Source organism: Schistocerca serialis, chromosome 2 (assembly GCF_023864345.2).
Source record: "Schistocerca serialis cubense isolate TAMUIC-IGC-003099 chromosome 2, iqSchSeri2.2, whole genome shotgun sequence".
Classification (NCBI taxonomy): domain Eukaryota; kingdom Metazoa; phylum Arthropoda; class Insecta; order Orthoptera; family Acrididae; genus Schistocerca; species Schistocerca serialis.
Genome location: NC_064639.1, coordinates 181,035,012 through 181,050,399, shown reverse-complemented (window position 1 = coordinate 181,050,399; position 15,388 = coordinate 181,035,012). Strand labels below are relative to the sequence as shown.

The window sequence follows — 15,388 nt, the reverse complement described above, 5'->3', positions numbered from 1 at the left end:
TCAATCGCAATAACAATTGTTTCATGTTATCACATATTTCTTTCGTGTAAGGTGCATGGCAAATCGGAATCGATGGTAACACGTTGCCATTACGCAGCACATACACTTAAGACTTACTTTGGAAGAGTCGACGAACAATCTTCACTGATCGCTTTTATAGTCAATGTACAAGCTGCCATTAGTTCCTGTACATAAGAAAAATACTAAGTGACTTTCACTTTCGAAGAATGGAAGGAATGGCATATGGCGATTACGGAACTCAGTCACATTTGCCATCTTATCAAGACAATTCCATGTTGGAGTCCTTAGTCCAACAGTTAAGCTTTACCTTCCGGGAAATCCAGACCTCCCATAGCTCATTAAATTCACACTGTGTTATTTTGTGAATCTGTGCAGCCACCGTTCTTTCGAAGAACTGGGTTTTGAAGGTGATGGTGCAGTATTAGTTTCACTACCGGCCTCGTCACTATCATAAACAGATGGGACAGAAACAGGCAGTCTTTCTCCGCGAGGCACTGGTCGCATGGCCAACAGTATGCTAGGACATGTCAAGGAAGAGTTCTTCTTGTTGGAAATACCATGTGTTAATGAAGTTTTAATACAAGAGAAACAGTGGTTTGATGGTCCTCCTCCACAGCTACTGTTACCTGAAACTTCATCACTCTACCATAGGTGGGATTTCGAAGACTTTATGGGATGCTAATGAAATATAATTATAATTAAAGGCACCCCCCCCCCCCCCCTTTAGCTTAGAAACGAGAGCTAATTCGAGTTTTCCATCGTCGTTTTCGTTATCAGCGTGGTCCATACAGTTAACAACCATTTATTTCATCCCAATTACATTTTCACTGTCGACGAGTGTTATTTACCAATCTCTTCAACCAGTTACGTGAAAGCGGTGGTGCAACAACTAGACAACTTAACAGAAGGAAACATGGACAACAGAAGAGGAGAAGTTAATGTTTTTGCTGCTGTTGCAGTTGATCCACACGTTAGCTCCCGAAGAATCGCACGAGGATGCGGCATGAGTCAGGTAAGTGTCTTACGCATAGTCCATCGACATAGGTTCTATCCCTATCACATCTCTCTCCATCAAGAGCTGCATGGAAACAGTTATGAGAATCGTGTTAACGTCTCTACATGGACATTACGATAGGATATGTATCTTGTTCAGTGATGAAAGGCCACATTTACTAATCATGGCCAGGTATACCGCCGAAACATACCCTACTAGTTTGTTGACAATACCCGTTGGCTTCATCAGGTGGAACGTCAGCGTCCATGGAGTGTAAAAGTGTGGTGTGGGATAGTGAACCATCAGCTCACAGATCCCGTTTTTCACAGACGGAACACTGAACGTGCACAAGTATTACACCCTCCAAACAGACCGTCTTCCACAGATGCTCTGCAAAGTAGGAGGAGACTGTGGTATCAAATGGTTCAAATGGCTCTGAGCACTATAGGACTTAAAATCTGAGGTCATCAGTCCCCTAGAACTTAGAACTACTTAAACCTAACTAACCTAAGAACATTACACACATCCATGCCCGAGGCAGGATTCGAACATGCGACCGTAGCGGTCGCGCGGTTCCCGACTGTAGCGCCTAGAATCGCTCGGCCACACTGGCCGGCCACTGTGGTATCAACATGATGGCTGTCCAGCCCATAGTGCACGAAGTACTACAGCATATCTTCACGAATTGTTTCCAAATCGTTGGATAGGATGCAGAGGACCTGTACCTGGTTGGCCCGTTGCCCAGATTTGACGCCTGTAGACAATTTTTCTGTGGAGAAAGCCGAAAGATGCTGTCTAAAAGGACATGTCAGCTACACACGATGATATGCAACGACGTATTACTCGTACTTTGGAAAGTACTTGTATTTCTGTTTCCTCCTCCATTATTGTACACTACTGGCAATTAAAATTGCTACACCAAAAAGAAATGCAGATTATAAACGGGTATTCATTGGACAAATATATTATACTAGAACTGGCATGTGATTACATTTTCACGCAATTTGGGTGCATAGATCCTGAGAAATCAGTACCCAGAACAACCACCTCTGACCGTAATAACGGCCTTGATACGCCTGGGCATTGAGTCAAACAGAGCTTGGATGGCGTGTACAGGTACAGCTGCCCATGCAGCTACAACACGATACCACATTTCATCACGAGTAGTGACTGGCGTATTGTGACGAGCCAGTTGCTCGGCCACCATTGACCAGACGTTTTCAGTTGGTGAGAGATCTTGAGAATGTGCTGGTCAGGGCATCAGTCGAACATTTTCTGTATCCAGAAAGGCCCGTACAGAACCTGCAACATGCGGTCGTGCATTATCCTGCTAAAATGTAGGGTTTAGCAGGGATCGAATGATGGGTAAAGCCACGGGTCGTAACACATGTGAAATGTAACGTCCACTGTTCAGAGTGCCGTCAATGCTAACAAGAGATGACCGAGACGTGTAACCAATGGCACCCCATACCATCACGCCAGGTGATACGCCAATATGGCGATGACGAATACACGCTTCCAATGTGCGTTCACCGCGATGTCGCCAAACACGGATGCGACCATCATGATGCTGTAACAGAACCTAGATTCATCCGAAGAAATGACGTTTTGCCATTCGTGCACCCAGGTTCGTCGTTGAGTACACCATCGCAGGCGCTCCTGTATGTGACGCAGCGTCAGGGGTAACCGTAGCCACGGTCTCCGAGCTAATAAATAGTCCATGCTGCTGCAAACGTCGTCGAACTGTTCGTACAGATGTTTGTTGTCTTGCAAACGTCCCCATGTGTTGACTCAGGGATCGAGACGTGGTTGCACGATCCGTTACAACCACGCGGATAAGATGCCTGTCATCTCGATTGCTAGTGATACGAGGTCGTTGGGATCCAGCACGGCGTTCCGTATTACCCTCCTGAACCAACCGATTCCATATTCTGCTAACACTCATTGGATCTCGACCAACGCGAGCAGCGGTGTCGCGATACGATAAACTGCAATCGCGATGGGCTAAAATCCGACTTTTATCAAAATCGGAAACGTGATAGTACGCATTTCTCCTCCTTACACGATACATCACAACAACGTGTCACCAGGCAACGCCGGTCAACTGTTTGTGTATGAGAAACCGGCTGGAACCTTTTCTCAAGTCAGCACGTCATCGGCACCAACCTTGTGTGAATGCTCTGAAAAGCTAATCATTTGCATATCACAGCATCTTCTTCCTGTCGGTTAAATTTCGCGTCTGTAGCACGCCATCTTCGTGGTGTAGCAGTTTTAATGGCCAGTAGTGTATTATCTTTATTGCACGATTCGATTAGTTAGCAAATCCTGCAACCCTTTCAAGCACTGTTTTTAATGAGATTTTTGCTTCCCCATTTGCCTTTTCTGAGAAAAATTTAATGGCATTACAAATAATCACACGTGCCAGATTATGAAAAACTTCCCTGCACATGTGATGAGTGAAGACTGCTGTCCTTATTTCACTTGAGTCCTACACTCTCAGACTATAGTCCATCATGCTCATAGCTGTTAGCGTCCAGAACATTTTCATCCCGGTCAAGCGTCCTTGTGCTCACCGCACCAGCAAGTGCCAGTCATCGCTTGTTACACTGAACAGGGATTCCTCTCAGCTCTTCACTCTGGTCCATCGCTATAGGTCTCGATCACGATGACCTCAGCAATACTCTTAGCTGGCATGGCGGTGGGACAGAATCATAGCAGCGCACCTCGAGAGCTTTCCAGTGTTCTCTTTAACGGTGCAATCGTCTTGAGACTGTACTGGGAGAAAATACACTGAAGCGCCAAAGAAACTGATATAGGCATGTGTATCCAAATACAGAGATATGTGAACAGGCAGAATACGGAACTGCGGCCGGGAACGCCTATATAAGACAAGTATCTGGCGCAGTTGTTAGATCGGTTACTGCTGCTACAATGGCAAGTTATCAAAATTTAAATGAGTTTGAACGTGGTGTTATAGTCGGCGTACGAGCGATGGAACATAGCATCTCCGCGGCAGCGATGAAGTGGGGATTTTCCCGTACGACCATTCCACGAGTGTGCCGTGAATATCAGAAATCTGGTAAAACATAAAATGTCCGATATCGCTGCGGCCGGAAAAAAATCCTGCGAGATCGGGACTAACGACGACTGCGGTGTCATGCTATGTAGTAAAGAAGACAGAAGTGCAACCCGTCCGCAGATTACTGCAGACTTTAATACTGGGCCATCAACAAGTGTCAGCGTGCGAATCATTCAACGAAACATCATCGATATGGGCTTTCGTAGCCGAAGGCCCACTCATGTAACCTTGATTACTGCACGACACAAAGCTTTATGCCTCGCCAGGGCCCATCAACACCAACATTGGACTGTTGATGATCGGAATCATGTTGCCTGGTCGGACGAGTCTCGTTTCAAATTGTATCGAGTGGATGACCGTGTACGGGTATGGAGACAACCTCATGAAAACATGGACCCTGCATGTCAGCAGGGGACTATTCAAGCTGGTGGAGGCTCTGCAATGGTGTGGGGCGTGTGCAGTTGGAATGATATGGGACTCCTGATACGTCTAGATACGACTCTGACAGGTAACACGTACGTAAACATCCTGTCTGATCACCTGCATCCATTCATGTCCACTGTGCATTCGGACGGACTTGGGCAATTCCAGGGGGACAATGCGACACCCTGCACGTCCAGAATTGCTAAAGAGTGGCTCCAGGAGCGCTCTTCTGAGTTTAAACACTTCTGCTGGCCACCAAAATCCCCAGACATGAACATTATTGAGCATATCTGGGATGGTTTGCAACGTGCTATTCAGAAGAGTTCTCCACCCCCTCGTACTCTTAAGGATTTATGGACAGCCCTGTAGGATTCACGCTGTCAGTACCAGTCAGAACCAGTTGTTTCCGTACCATGCACAGCGTGTGCAGGCACTATCAGCAGCTGATTGGCCTCCACGGGTACACTTCTGCGAATGGTTCATCCAACAATGTATCAATCCTCATTTCAGTGCAAATGTTCTCTTTACGGATGAGGCTTCATTCCAACGTGATCAAATTGTAAATTTTCACAATCAACATGTGTGGGCTGGCGAGAATCCGCACGCAATTGTGCAATCACGTCATCAACACAGATTTTCCGTGAAGGTTTGGGCAGGCATTGTTGGTGATGTCTTGATTGGGCCCCATGTTCTTCCACCTACGCTCAATGGAGCACATTATCATGATTTCATACGGGGTACTCTACCTGTGCTGCTAGAACATATGCCTTTACAAGTACGACACAACATGTGGTTTATGCACGATGGAGCTCATGCACATTTCAGTCGAAGTGTTGGTACACTTCTCAACAACAGATTCGGTGACCGATGGATTGGTAGAGGCGGACCAATTCCATGGCCTCCACGCTCTCCTGACCTCAACCCTCTCGACTTTCATTTATGGGAGCATTTGAAAGCTCTTGTCTACGCAACCCCGGTACCAAATGTAGAGACTCTTCGTGCTCGTATTGTGGACGGCTGTGATACAATACGCCATTCTCCAGGGCTGCATCAGCGCATCAAGGATTCCATGCGACGGAGGGTGGACGCATGTATCCTCGCTAACGGAGGACATATTGAACATTTCCTGTAACAAAGAGTTTGAAGTCACGCTGGTACGTTCTGTTGCCGTGTGTTTCCATTCCATGATTAATGTGATTTGAAGAGAAGTAGCAGAATGAGCTTTAACATGGAAAGTAAGCGTTTCTGGACACATGTCCTCATAAGATATTTTCTTTCTTTGTGTGTGAGGAATGTTTCCCGAAAGTTTGGCCGTACCTTTTTGTAACACCCTGTATATGTTTGAGTGACTGTGTGTGCTTGTTGTGTTGAATACCTACACCGTTAGTTTGATACAGAGCGATGTGTGAAACTGCTTTCACACTACATGCTTCCGATGTTGTAGCGATCTGCTCCAGCTGCTGCAGACGCTGTATTGAAGCTGAAAGTGTTAATCAAAGTTGCGGAGAGATATTTGTCTGGGCTCTGTTGCATATCAATTAGATTTGCTTTCATTTGTTAGAAATGTCCAACATCGGTGGATTTAAATGATCCGTGAAATTACTCCTTTTCCGAAGAAAGCATCAGATTATTTAATTACAACTGAACGCTCCCGCCGGAAATGTTCTCGAGTTGGTTTTCATTAATAGATCATAATTGATGTATACGTCAATTGTGAAATAAACACGTGCCTTCTTGAAATGAACAATCTTTTACTAACTTTTTTGTCAATGAAATTCTTCTGGTAACATAAATTATCTGTTCACTGGCTTATGTACAAATATATAATACAATTTCCTTCAAAATCTCGCAATGGCGTCGATTTCTACTTCACAAGAATGAAAACTCCTAATGAACTACTTCCTAACAAGGACAAAGACTTACTACTCTAAGAATAATTATCTGCGCGCTAACCGCCACAGAGTAATAAAGAGTGTCTTTGTCTCTCTCTCTAGTACCGTCACGTCAAGTCACGCTGCTTTCTCTCGTATTGTATGATACATCATGCCACTCTATCGGTACATGGTGGACAGGGAGTTCAGGAGGGTGAGCAGTTTTCCGCCGTAAATAGTTGTAGCCTGTATAGACCAGAATCAGAAGCAAGATGGTACTCGAAGTGGAGACACCTGTCACTATAATTTTGTGCTGGTACTTGCTGCGGTACTGCTGTATTGAAGAAACATTTGCTCTGCACTAATCCGCCCCTCCAACACTGTTATAAACTTATCCAGAGAACGGAGTACACATGGATCCAGGGTATTGTTCAGAAAGGTCGGATTTTTAGCAGGTTTGTCGGGTAAGTACAGTAGCAGGTATGTCAGATTCAGGATTGTAGCCCCTGTTAACGTTGCTGGTAGGTGAAAAGGTTGCCCTGAAATGTCACACATTGAACCGTTTCGTTTCTTAATATTGTGCTACCCTGCAGCTCTAACTATTCTTCTCCCCTAGGTCACCACATGCATGTGAATGCAGTCGGTGGTGACCCGCGCTGATACGATGTGATATAACAACGATAGGGTTTTCTGCTCCAACACTACAACGAACTCTAACATAGCTGGCAATTCCTTACGTACTTGGCGTAAGACAATTAGGTAGGGTTAACTAATCGAATGGTGGATGGATTCCTGTAATGTCACTATCTCACTGTGGCAAAACGTGAGAAAGAGCCTTGCCACAGCCTAGTGGGTATCCAGCAGGCCCAACCGGCCTTCTGTTATCTAAAATCCTGGTTCACAAAATTGGTGGTCATTCTCACGAGACTCGTCAGCTCTCATGTTAATCCCTACAGCAGTCTAGTATTATTAAACACTCCTGTATAGCTTTACATAAGCCAGCGAGAGACGGCAGCCAGCACAAAGACCTGGGCTAGAAAGGTGGCAGCAGCAAAGGAGCTATGTCAGTGTCTTGGTGGCGCGTGGCGACGTCTGGCTGGCAGACATCAAGCTAGCAGCGACAGCAGTCTCGGTGGCAGACTGGCCTCGCCATTGGGTGTCAAAGCGGTGGCCAGCCAGAAGCTTGCAGTGGGCTCAGTGCTGGGGGCACCTCAGTGCCGTCTGCGAACCAAAGGACCAGAGAGGTCTTGGAGTTGCCCAAGACTCAGCTGATGTCAGCCAGCTGCAGGCCCCAGCCGGGAGGTGCTGGTTCAGGAGTAGGCGCAGCGAATAGAGCAGGGGCTAGTGGAGGAAGCCGCTAGTTGTAGATGAGGCTGGATGATTCTCACTGGGTCGACATGTGGCGTGGAGACGTTCTCAGTGTAGGCAGCAATCGGCGACATAATACTGCATGGGCGGAGCGGCCATTATTTACTCTACTGGCCATTAAAATTGCTTCACCACGAAGATGACGTGCTACATACGCGAAATTTAACCGACAGGAAGCAGATGCTGTGGTATGCAAATGATTAGCTTTTCAGAGCATTCACACAAGGTTGGCGCCGGTGGCGACACCTACAACGTGCTGATATGAGGAACGTTTCCAACCGATTTCTCATACACAAACAGCAGTTGACCGGCATTGCCTGGTGAAACGTTGTTGTGATGCCTCGTGTAAGGAGGAGAAATGCATACCATCACGTTTCCGACTTTGATAAAGGTCGGATTGTAGCCCATCGCGATTGCTGTTTATGGTATCGCGACAATGCTGTTCGCGTTGGTCGAGATCCAATGACTGTTAGCAGAATATGAAATCGGTGGGTTCAGGAGGGTAATACGGAACGCCGTGCTGGATCCCAGCGGCCTCGTATCACTAGCAGTCGAGATGACAGGCATCTTATCCGCATGGCTGTAACGGATCGTGCAGCCATGTCTTGATCCCTGAGTCAACAGATGGGGACGTTTGCAAGACAACAGCCATCTGCACGAACAGTTCGATGACGTTTGCAGCAGCATGGACTATCAGCTCGGAGACCATGGCTGCGGTTACCCTTGACGCTGCATCACAGACAGGAGCGGCCGGCCGCAGTGGCCGAACGGTTCTAGGCGCTTCAGTCTGGAACCACGCGACCGCTACGGTCGCAGGTTCGAATCCTGCCTCGGGCATGGATGTGTGTGATGTCTTTAGGTTAGTTAGGTTGAAGTAGTTCTAAGTTCTAGGGGAGTGATGACCTCAGATGTTAAGTCCCGTAGTACTCAGAGCCATTTGAACAGACAGAAGCACCTGCGATGGTGTACTCAACGACGAACCTGGGTGCACGAATGGCAAAACGTCTTTTTTCGGATGAATCCGGGTTCTGTTTACAGCATCATGATGGTCGCATCCGTGTTTGGCGACATCGCGGTGAACGAACATTGGAAGCGTGTATTCGTCATCGCTATACTGGCGTATCACCAGGTGTGATGGTATGGGGTGCCATTGGTTACATGTCTCGCTCACCTCTTGTTCGCATTGACGGCACTTTGAACAGTGGACGTTACATTTCAAATGTGCTACGACCCGTTGCTCTACCCTTCATTCGATCCCTGCGAAACCCTACATTTCAGCAGAGAAATGCACGACCGCATGTTGCAGGTCCTGTACGGACCTTTCTGGATACAGAAAATGTTCGACTGCTGCCCTGGGCAGCACATTCTCCAGATCTCTCACCAATTGAAATCATTTGATCAATGGTGGCCGAGTAACTGGCCCGTCACAATACGCCAGTCACTACTCTTGATGAACTGTGGTATCGTGTTGAAGCTGCATAGGCAGCTGTACCAGTACACGCCATCCAAGCTCTGTTTGACTCAATGCCCAGGCGTATCAAGGCCATTATTACGGTCAGAGGTGGTTGTTCTGGGTACAGATTTCTCAGGATCTATGCACCCAAATTGCGTGAAACTGTAATTACATGTCAGTTCTAGTATAATGTATTTGTCCAATGAATACCCGTTTATCATCTGCATTTCTTCTTGGTGTAGCAATTTTATTGGCTAGTAGTGTATGTAGGCTAGAGCCGACTCAAAGGGTTCCTCGCAGTTCTTGAATAATTGATCAACCTGCTAAGTCTACAATGCACATCTCTATTAAAATTAAAAAGTTCCTCTACAGTTTCATACTCGGAATAATTCCAATTATGTGCATTGAAGGTGGCGGGGGAAGAAGGGAAAGGAAAGTAACTTTTGATGTCAGTTACAATGGGACTTTATCGGGAATCAGCGGCGACAAGTAAAAAAGTGTCCGGATGTCTCTTGCTTAATAGGCAGTTGCATTAACCGCTGCGCCACCCGGACATAATGTTTATCGTAATTGCGCAGACTATCTCGCCACGCCTCACGGCCGACCCAAATTCCCTCCTAGCGCCATTTATCCTCAGTCTCTGTCCATGTCCTCCATGCTCGCAACTTTGTGATTCCTGCAGGAAGTCGAAAGTAACTGAACATCCGCACTGCAGTGGATCCATCGACTATCGAGGCGAATCAATTAGATGAATCCGTGGTGTCTGTTCATTCAGACATGTCCGAAAGAACACGCACATCGCATTCTTATAAATAATTTAGAGTCACAATGTGACATGAAATCGTGAAATAATCTAATTTCTAACCTCGTACTATGAGGCCACTGGCCACCAAGACAGCAAATTAAGCACAAATGTAATAACCTCACGCCCGCAAGGCAGAGCTCCTCACTCATTCGAGTCTAAACATCATGTTCCTCGCGTTCTCCTCTTCCTGAGTTTCGACATGAATGTCCAGCTTACTATCTACACCTACATCCAAACTCCGCAAGCCACTTGACGGTGTGTGGCGGAGGGTACTTTGAGTACCTCTATCGGTTCTCCATTCTATTCCAGTCTCGTATTGTTCGTGGAAAGAAAGATTGTCGGTATGCTTCTGTGTGGGCTCTAATCTCTGTGATTTTATCCTCATGGTCTCTTCACGAGACATATCTAGGAAGGAGCAATATACTGCTTGACTCCTCGGTGAAGGTATGTTCTCGAAACTTCAGCAAAAGCCCGTACCGAGATACTGAGCGTCTCTCCTGCAGAGTCTTCCACTGGAGTTTATCTATCATCTCCGTAACGCTTTCGCGACTACTAAATGATCCTGTAACGAAGCGTCCTGCTCTCCGTTGGATCTTCTCTATCTCTTCTGTCAACCCTATCTGGTACGGATCCCACACTGTTGAGCAGTATTCAAGCAGTGGGCGAACAAGTGTACTGGAACCTACTTCCTTTGTTTTCGGATTGCATTTCCTTAGGATTCTTCCAATGAATCTCAGTCTGGCATCTGCTTTACCGACGATTAATTTTATAGTCATTCTATTTTATATCAGTCCTTATGCCTACACCAAGATAATTTATGGAGTTAACTGCTTCCAGTTGCTGACCTGGTATATTGTAGCTAAATGATAAAGGATCTTTCTTTCTATGTATTCGCAGCACATTACACTTGTCTACATTGAGATTCAATTGCCATTCCCTGCACCATGCGTCAATTCGTTGCAGATCCTCCTGCATTTTATTACAATTTTCCATTGTTACAACCTCTCGATAGACTTACTACAGCATCATCCGCAAAAAGCCTCAGTGAACTTCCGATGTTATCCACTATGCTTGCCTCCGATTCTTCGCAAGTTTGTTTCCCATTATTTAATGGTACCGTCTCTTCCTGCTATGCTGCTCCGTCCTAGTAGTCGTGCATTACATTACAGTTAACGATAATGCCTTTGAACCAATCGTCCAACAGTAATAAAAAATTTTCATGAGAAATCACCTTCAAACACGGATCAAAAATATGTCAAACACCATGTATCTAAATGAAATACTTGTCATAACACAGGGGATCATAATTGCACTTCCGCTGCTTGAGAGGGCACCCTTGAGAAACGTGTGATCGTAGGATGATAAAATTTTGTGGAAACATTTGCAAGGACATGCAGAAGAGATATAACGAATAAAGCATTAAAAGAAACGCATTTTACTTTTCACGTGAGAGAGTAACATTTATTTATTGCTTATCATATTGACTTTCCAGGTTAAAAAGATTGCTCACTGTGACGATCATCTACACTGAAGCGCCAGAGAAACTGGTATAGTCATGCGTATTCAAATACAGAGACTTGTAAACAGGCAGAATACGTCGATGCGGTCGGTAACGCCTATATAATACAACAAGTGTGTGGCGCAGTTCTTATATCGGTAACTGCTGCTACAATGACAGGTTATCAAGATTTAACTGAGTTTGAACGTGGTGTTATAGTTGATTCACGAGCGATGAGGCACAGCAGCGATGAAGTGGGGATTTTCCCGTACGACCATTTCATCAGTGAACTGTGAATATCAGGAAACCGGTAAAACATCAAATCTGCGACATCGCTGCGCGTGGAAAAAGACCCTCCAAGAACGGGGCCAACGACGACTGAATAGAATCGTTTAACGTGACAGAAGTGCAACCGTTCCGTGAACTGCTGCACATTTCAATGCTGAGCCTGTAACAAGTGTCAGCGTGTGAACCATTCAACGAAACGTTATCGATATGGGCTAAGCCGAAGGCCCACTCGTGTACCCTCGATGACTGCACGACATATAGCTTTACGCCTCGCCTGGGCCTGTTGATGACTGGAAACATCGAGTCTCGTTTCAAATTGTATCTAGCGGATAAACGTGTACGGGTATGGAGACAGTCTCATGAATCCAAGAACCCTGAATGTCAGCAGGGGACTGTTCAAGCTGGTGGAGGCTCTGTAATGGTGTGGGGCTTGTGAAGTCGGAGTGACATGGGTCTCCTGATACATATAGATACGACTCTGACAGATGACACGTACGTAAGCATCCTGTTTGATCACCTGCATCCATTCATGTCCACTGTGCATTCCGATGGACTTTGGTAATTCCAGCGGGACAATTCGACATCCCACACGTCCAGAAATGCTACAGAGTGGCTACAGGAACACTCTTGTGAGTTACACTTCCGCTGGCCACAAGACTCCCCAGACATGAACAATATTGAGCATATCCGGGATGCCTTTCAACGTGCTATTCAGGAGAGATGTCCATCCTATCGTACATACACGATATTAGGCATGTCTTAGGTGGGATGTTAGCTGCGACCCTCGCCACGCTCATCTTCAACCCCCAATGTGTGTTAGTGTCTCACTGACAAACCGTGTCTTTCAGGTGTCTCCACAGCCAGAAATATCAAGGGTTCCTGTCTGGTGATCTTGGTGGTCACGCTTTTTGCAAAGATCTGTCAATGATTCGGTTTTCCTCAAATGCGTTATGGAGTGACCGAGTGACCCCACGAGCAATGTGCGGTGGAGATTCATCGTGCATCAGAAGAACTGAGTTCAAAGTCTTTCCTCTAGAGCAAGAATCACATGTTGGTGAAGCAGATCATAGTAGTGTGTGCCGTTCACACTGTATGTCCTAGGTCGTTGGGCCCGAGTTCCTCCTTTGGTTGGCATACCGGTGCGGCGCCCAACGGTAAGTCATAACACTAGCACCATTAATAACGCAAATGGTATAGCGCACAGTTTGAATCTGGGTACCTGTACAGTAAATAGTTTTCCGCCTACGTTGGCTCCAGTAGTGAAATTTTAATTGTAACCACCCTGTACATTACATTAACATTAATATTCTGTTGCTAACTTAAAGAAATGAGTAATCTGCACACTTTAATATTAACTAAGAATGTGATCATTTAGAAATAAGATAACCTAGTTTTTCACGCTGTTTGGTGTGCATTAAATGTTTCTAAATATGCTTCTGAGAAAATTACGCCTCAGTCACTGGCTAAGAGATACGCTCCTCTTCTCCAGTGGAGGCAGGCAGCTGCTTATCTGGACCTGCCCACGGCTGGATAAGCATGGCCGCAGCCACCTGCTCAAGTACCTTGACTGCTCTAAATTGCATACCAGAGCGCGTTCGGTAAAATAGCGCCCCTTTTGCGCTTTCTGTACTGGAAATACTTTGGTCCCATTTAGACACAGAAACAGCCAAAACAGTTTTATAAGCTGTGCTGCGAACTCACGGCCTACGTTTGTTCTCTCTTGTGCTTTGTAGCCAGCGCTCCTCTCTAAGCTTATTTAACACACTGAAACCAACACCCAGGAGTTCCGAAATGATCGTTTACATGGCTTGGAACGTCTGTCCAAACGATCAAGAACAAAGTTCCCCATATTGAAATTACTCTTGGAAAGGTCTGCTCAAACCAGATGCATGTACCCACGTTTGTGAAAAATGTAACTGAACCATAGCAACTGTGAAGTAGTTGAACAACAGAAATTCAGCACACCATGCCAAAATCATCCCAGTACAAAAAAATTTACCCATTCGTTTGCGTATATTATCTTTTCATGCCATACTGCCTCGCTTGTTGTCACTGTCACGCTCTTCTACCAAACATGGATTTTTCCTTCACTTGACTGAGGCAATGCTTGAGTTTTATTGCGTTCAGACATTTTCTCATCCAGTATACAGAGACAGAGGATGCTTCAGTAAAATGCTGTGTTTCTAAAGATAGTGTAGTGATTACGATTCTAGAGTTGCATTTGGGAGAAGAGGGGCTTAAATTGTCTCAAATCGCAATGATTACAGATCACCAGGATCCCTCTTCACTGGTTTAACCTGAAACAACACAAGAATTTTCATTCTTGTGTTGTAGATATTTATGAAGATGCAATATGCAAGTGTAATGAAGAGGACGCTAGTAACAAAGAACAACATTCTAGGAGTTAATGTGTATAATTTGCTTAAAAGTAGGAACTCGTGTTTAGTTTCAAAAAACGATGCCGCTAATGTTCATTGACTGACTGAGAACGAAAGGGTGAACAGAAGACAGGAAGTATACCGTGTAAATCAGCACTAAGACGCAGACAAGGGGGAGATAAAATGTATGCTTTTGACATAATTTTGATATTAGTAAATTATTCTATCCCCCTTTTCTCTCCCTCTCTTTCTCTCTCGTCCTGACCCTGCCTCTCTGCCTTTATTCAATCTGTCGGTTAGTCTGACTGTCTCTCTCTCTCTCTCTAAATATATCCTTATTTTAGGTACAGTAAAAATTTAGTTCTGACAACAGGAACAATTGTAAATAGACATTTTGAAGTGTTATACCTCTAACAACAGAAAGATATACATTAGAATGTTCCTCATTCTCTTTTGTTTTCTATTTCTCTATCTCTGTTTTCGAAAACTGCATGCTTGAGATATAGCAGAAAGTGTTAGTTGTAATAATTGTACTCAGATATCTAAAAGTGTGGTTTACGCAAGTAGAGAAAGCTATACGCCGAAAATACTTGTTGCTGTGAAGTATGATCTACATTAGCATCTACATGGCAGGTTACAAAAGTAAAAATAAATAAATAATTTATATATGAAGACTGAGCTGACGAATGACAATTTGTACCTAGGCCGGGATTTGTACATCATAGAAGGTTGTCCTACGACTTATCTTAGAAGCTAGATTAAGGAAAGGCAAACCTACATTTCTAGCATTTGTAGACTTAGAGAAAGCTTTTGACAATGTTGACTGGAATACTCTCTTTCAAATTCTGAAGGTGGCTGGGGTAAAATACAGGGAGCGAAAGGCTATTTACAAGTATACAGAAACCAGATGGCAGTTATAAAAGTCCGGGGACATGAAAGGGAAGTAGTGGTTGGGAAGGAAGTGAGACAGTGTTGTAGCCTCTCCCGGATGTTATTCAATCTGTATTTTGAGCAAGCAGTGAAGGAAACAAAAGAAAAATTCGGAGTAGGTATTAAAATCCATGGAGAAGAAATAAAAACTTTGAGGTTTGCCGATGACATCGTAATTCTGTCAGAGACAGCAAAGGACTTGGAAGAGCAGTTGAACGGAATGGATAGTGTCTTGAAAGGAGGATATAAGATGAACATTAACAAAAGCAAAACGAGGATA

The 15,388-nt window shown here is 45.0% G+C and overlaps 1 protein-coding gene across 2 annotated transcripts in view; it reads left to right on the top strand.

Annotated features, from left to right (window-relative positions):
- The window catches only part of LOC126456886 (synaptotagmin-15-like), a 247,828-nt gene that overhangs the window by 25,219 nt on the left and 207,221 nt on the right, over positions 1-15,388 (top strand). The gene's annotated exons all lie outside the window — the stretch shown is intronic.